Below are 6333 nucleotides of genomic sequence, written 5' to 3'. Positions count from 1 at the left end.
GGTTTTTTTAAATGAAAAGCTGAAATTAGTCTGCCAAAACCTGAATATGGTTTGGGGTTTCAGAAGTGTGTGGCCAAATATTTGCTGTTTGCTGTGTTTGATTGTTTAAAGAAACAATAAAAAATTCTGCTTAAAAAACATCCAAAACTTTTGAACCACCTCAGCTTGTGACCAAATGCCTGAGCCCATCCAGTCAGAGATTTTTCCAGATTTCTGATACTCTGCTGGCTTCCTTGACTCATATTTGTCTCCATAACTTTGGGTTCATTTAGGTTAGAACATAAGAACAGCCATACTGGGTCAAACCAAAGGTCCATCCAGCCCAGTATCCTGTCTACCGACAATGGCCAATGCCAAGTGCCCCAGAGGGAGTGAACCTAACAGGTAATGATCAAGTGATCTCTCCCCTGCCATCCATCTCCACCCTCTGACAAACAGAGGCTAGGGTTATTCATTACCCATCTTGGCTAATAGCCATTAATGGACTTAACCCCCATGCATGTATCTGTTTCCTAGAGACTGGCTCCATGGGGTCCCTCACAAACTGGAGACGGTTACTGTGGGTTTGTCTTTAGTATAGCTTATGTACATACTCCACGAACTGAGCATTTGAGCTTGTTCCAGAATCTGGGCTGAGCCTATGTTGTGAAAACTGAAATGCTCAAAATAGCACATGCATGTGAATGGACACAGGGTGCTAAAATTAAATTAACCCAGGGATTCTCAAACTGGGGGTCAGGACCCCTCAGGGGGGTCACAAGGTTATTACTGGGGGTCGTGAGCTGTCAGCCTCCATCTCAAACCCTGCTTTGCCTCCAGCATTTATAATAGTGTTAAATATATAAAAAAGTGTTTTCAATTTATAAGGGGGGGGGTCGCACTCAGAGGTTTGCTATGTGAAAGGGATCACCAGGACAAAAGTTTGAGAACCACTGAATTAACCCCTCTGAAGCCTCAGGGAATGCAGGTGGCGGGGGGGGGGGGGCTCCCTTGGTTGGGTTGGGTTGGGTTGGGTTGGGTTGGGAAGGAGGTAGGTAGTGTAGGATATTGCTCTTCTCATGTGATCCCTCCCCCAGTGGCTAATTTTAAATGAAGCTACCGTCCCCTGACATGAATCTCCCTATGGCACTGAAATTAACTATAAACTATAATTTGGCATTTGAGACGTGAAAGGAATGGTAGCCCTAATGGAAAAGCTAACAGCTTGGCTCTTCTGCAAGCCTCAAACTGCTGAATGAGCTTTAGGGTAGGGAAGCCTGTGCCTCCCAAACAGCCTGGCCCTGCCTGCTGTCTGACCCCCACCCACTTCCTGCCCCCCAACTGCCTGCCCCCCTCAGAATCCTCAACCCCTCCTGCTCCTTGCCCCCTCACTGTCCCCCAGAGACCCACCACCACCACCACCACCCAGGGACCCCACCCCTGCTCCCTGTCTCCTGACTGCCCCGACCCCTATCCACCCCTGTGCTGAGTCTTGACAGGCCCCCGGAACACCCACGATCCAACCCACCCGTTGCCTGTCCCCTGACCGCCCCCACAACCTCTGCCCCTCCCTGTCCCCGGGATTCCCTGCCCCTTATACAACCCTCCCTGGCCCCAGCCTCTTACCCCAGGCTCCCCCCTCACCCGGAGCCTCAGCGCGTCGTATCCAGGAGTGTCCCTGAACAGCGGTGCAGCATGGCTCCAGCAGGGCCTGAGCTTCTCCCCACTCAGAGCCGCGTGGTAAGGGGGTGGGGCTGCAAGCTCCAGCGGGGCCTGAGCTCCCAGCCCCGCCCCCTCTTACCACGCGGCTCTGAGCGGGGCGGAGCTCAGGCCCTGCCAGAGCCACGCTGCAGCTGTTCAGGGACGCTCCTGGATGCGCTGAGGCTCCGGGAGAGGGGTGGAGGCGGGGTCGGGCCGGGGCGGGAGCCTCACCCGTTCTCTTGGGGGCCCCTGCGGAGCCCGGGGCCTGGGGCAAATTGCCCCACTTGCCCCCCCCGGGTGGCCCTGCCTCTCACACTTTGATGCCATGACAAACTCTGGCAGTTACTGCACTTACAGAGGCATCCACAAGCAGGGACACACCCAGCTGAGTTACATGAATGCTTCTCCCAGCCACTCATGAACTAATAGAGAGGCTCCAGCCAATTCCCCGCAGCTTCCCAGCCTTACACCCCAGAGCTGTACCATCTTGCCCTGGATAGAAGCCTGATCAGTGTAAATTTATTACCTGATCCACCCCTCCCTCAATGTGGAGAGGATATAGCACAAGCCTTTGTAACTGAGTTGAGATTGCCTAAGCACTTCAAGCAAACTACTCTGTTTTAAGTATAGTGTAAAACAGATTTATTAGCTACAGAAAGACAGCTTTTAAGTGGTAGGCATAAAAAGCAGAGAAAGTTATCAAAGAAAATAAAAGATTAAATGCACAATCTAAATCTTAACCCTTATTACACCAGGCAGTATTTAGATCAGTGATTTTCTCACCCTACTGGATGTTACACAGGCTTCTCATTAAGTCTGGACCAGTCTCCTCAGATGACCGTCATCTTCTTGGTGTGCCTGTTGCTTCCAGTGTAGGTGGGGGAGGAGAAAGACCAAGATATGCTGCTACTGTTCCTTATTTTATACCCTCAATCCATGTGTGTTGAAGATACTTGCCCAGACATGTCCTGGTGAGCTTTGCTAAGTCACAGTGATCAAGTAAACCCCCATTGTGTGGACTGGGCAACTGTCATTGAATTGTAAGTCTCTTGAGTACAACACCCTTGCTGATTAATGGTCATGGAGCACCATCCTGGCCAGGGGTCCTTTGTATGTCACTAGCAAATTTACAGCATATTTCGGTAACAACCATACAGCAAAAATCTAATACTAATGCTATACATATTTGGATAGAATGGGTTTTAGCAGAGCATGACTTTTCATATATCTTACATGGCATGCTTTGTATGAAATAATACAATTACATGATGGTGAATATGGGGGTTACAGGGTGCTATTTTCAGGTTATAGTGTTTCACAGTGGGGTGGGAGCTGCAGGGACCTAACATAGGCTTTATCTGTCACTGCCTTCAGTGCACAGAGCGCCCCCGGCACTGTTAGGTCCAGACCACCTTGTCTGGCTTGCCCAAATTACCAAGCTTCATAATGGGAGCTAAAGTGGGTTACAAAGCTTGAGTAGTACCCTGCCATCCCATTAGAGACGTGGGCTTGTTTCTTGATTTGAGGAATGGGCCAATCTCTGGTTACCTTGACTGGCTCTGGCTTTAGGCAGCTGCTTCCCACCTTGTGGCCCAGGTATGACACATCTGCCATCCTCATCTTACCCTTTCTGGCCTCTACCATCCATCCTGCATCCTGGAGGCATCCCAGGCTCCTCTTCCCTGGGACACTTGGTTCTCCCAGGTTGGGATGAAGACTCAGATATTATGAATGTACGACAGGCACAGTCCTCCACCCCCCTCAGTAACTGATCCCCCAGGCACTGGGAGGTGGCAGGCACCCACTTGAGGCCAAAAGGTAGGACCAGGACCTCAGAGCCCTATAGGCCTGATGGGAGCAGATTTCAACCTGGCAACTGGGTCCGAAGGCACTTGCCAGTAGCCCCTGGTGAGATTTGCAGTAGTGAGGTAAAGCCCCCTCCTCACACACACCTTGTCTAGTATTTTTTTTAGTCCTAGGCATGGGGCAAGCATTGAACACAGTGATGGCATTGAGCTTCCAATAGTGCACACTGGGTCTGATCAACCCGTCTTACTGGGGCTGGAGGAGGCTGGATCACCCCCAATGCCAGCATATCACTAACCTCTCTTTCCAAATTCTGGGATGTTTTCCCGGTGCCTGTGAATGGGGAACACCTCCCGTCCCCCCGATGGACAGCTAAATTAGTGAGCCCAGGCCAGGTGGCGCCCGGCTCTGCAGGTGGGCAGGGGTTAGCTGGTCAGAGAGGGGAAGTTATTCCAGCAGGAGGTTGGCTCCTGGCTTAGAAGAGGGATTCACTTTCCCCTTTTCCTTTCCCTATCCACACACACGGCCGCACCAACAGTCTCCCTGTCAAAGTTCAGCTTCTTTATGTTGACATGGTACAATTGCCCAATTGGGCAGCTCCAGCACATGACTCAGCTGGTTGTTGGTTTCACAGGGCTCTTCCCAGGTACCATTTGCACTGAGCTGAGACCCCTCTTCTGGTCCCCAATCAGGCAGATTGTTGTACCAGCCCTTTTGCAGTTCCTGGGCCCTGGGTAGGTTCTTCCTGACCAAACCCATGAGCTCAGTGAGCTTTCCCCAGAATGATAGTTCAGCATCCACTACCAATTCCCCATTTGTTTCTCATCAAGTCCAGGGGTCCCCTCCTTCTCCTTACATATGCCAACTAAAAAGGGTGGACCCCTGTGAATTTCCGGGACAGTAAACGTTCTGCAGCAGCTCTCGCCGGCTGCACTGATGTTTAGGGACATCCCACCATTGGTATGTCTGTGGGACCACCAAATACCCTCTGATCTCCCATGTTCACTTTTCCCTCAGGGAGCCCTTTTTTACTATTGGGTCACTTTTCTCACCTGGATCCTTCCCTAGGATCTTGCAACACCGTGGCCCACAAGCCCCCCCCCCATTTTTTCAGGGAGGGATTCTGCTGCAGTTAGTTCTAGAATTCAGCTGCTGTGTTTAGGGCCCAGCCCTCATTACTGTGCCTTAGTTTTACCACCTCAGGACAAGGCCTTGGTCTCAACCCTGTTAATCCCTGTCCCTGGCAATTCACTTCCCCCCATTGGAGGTTCCACACACCCCTGCTGGGTGGATTTCTGGTGCCAGGACACAGGCAAGGACTGGGGTGCTGTCTGGCCAGTTTTTCAGTCCATCTCCCATCAGTGTTTATGCAGGTAGCTGATCATGCACCCCAATCTCTGTAGGGCCCCCATTAAGATGGATCCTCGCTACAGGACTTTAACTGGGGGTCCAACCACCCCTAGCATCTGTGTCCCAGTGAGGGTAGGGAGTGAGCCTCCTGCTTTGTTGCCGCATCAGAACCAGTGTGAGTCACCTCTCCCCTGTGCAGGGGGCTGGCTACAGACAGGCAGGTAATGGGAGCTTTGCAGTTCTTCCCTTGTGCTACTAGCCAGGGAGGAAAGTATCCCCCTCCCTGCCACCAGGCCATTTATGGGCCATTCACATGCTCACTGGCTCCTGCCCTCTCCACCTTCCGATCTCTGGGTTCAGCTCTTTGGCTGTTACTGGTGCAGGGTCCAGATCCTGTCTTAAGGAGACACAGTCACTTCCCAAGAGTACATCAAGGCTGATGTGCTGAAGGACCCCAGGAGGTGAATGGGAGCCTTCCCCCAAGTTACATGGCCCCTCAGCAGCTGGTGAGGTTGCACCACACCCATAAGAGTCTTGGTCCCTGAATCTTTTTACCCCATGAATGTTTTCCCACTGACCCCCATCTGTTGCTCCCCCATGGGGATCAGAGGGGCCTGAGCCCAGGAGTCACAAACAGACATATCTGCTGGGCTTGGAGTGGAAGCCCGTGTGCCATCCCCCTCCCCTGGCCAGCTCTGCCCCAGGAGCTGTCTGGGTGACTGCTTCCCAGCTCTCTCTCTCAGTCTGCATTACCAGGCTGTCTACCCTTCGCCTGTTAACCCTTCGAGGGTTCTTTTGGGTGAAAATTTCCTTCTCACAGGCAATGAGGTCAGCATCAATATACCTCCCCCATTATACCAGGGCACACTTTGGAATCTAGGCTTCCTGCCAAATTGGCATCTTGGGGTCTTTCCCCACTTACCCCACAGGAGGTGCTCTTGGCCAACTCCAGTTCATGTTTTCACTGCTCCAAGCAGTCAGTTAGCCTCTACTCCTCCGGCTCCAGCTCCTTCACTCTCAGCTCCAGTTTTCATCTCTTCATATCCACTGTGGTTGGAAAGCCCTCCTCCTGGTTGGGGAAGGTATGGTGGACCCCCTGCCACTACCCCAACTGCCCCCTGCTACTCCCAGGCTCTCCAGGCATCCCAGAATCCTGCTGGGATCTGGAACTTGCTCCTCACTGGTCATTCTCTACCAGCCAGGCAATCTGCAGCTCCTGGGTGAGCCTCCCAATGCTCAGCCCTTGCTCCCCGAACAGACAGGCAAGGTCCCTTTTTGGGAGCTGGTTCTAGGTCCTTTCCTTGCTGGTTCCTTCAATTCCCTTGTTTTATCACTGGCAGGCAACCGTCTACAGGGTGCATCCACTAACAATCCTGTCATAAACAGATAGTTAAGGATTAATGTCTCTTTTACCTGTAAAGGGTTAAGAAGCTCAGTAAACCTGGCTGACACCTGACCAGAGGACCAATAGGGGGACAAGATACTTTCAAATCTGGG

Source organism: Mauremys reevesii, linkage group 10, assembly GCF_016161935.1.
Source record: "Mauremys reevesii isolate NIE-2019 linkage group 10, ASM1616193v1, whole genome shotgun sequence".
Classification (NCBI taxonomy): Eukaryota; Metazoa; Chordata; order Testudines; family Geoemydidae; genus Mauremys; species Mauremys reevesii.
The sequence above is the reverse complement of the archived record's forward strand: the minus strand, read 5'-3'. Positions refer to the sequence as shown.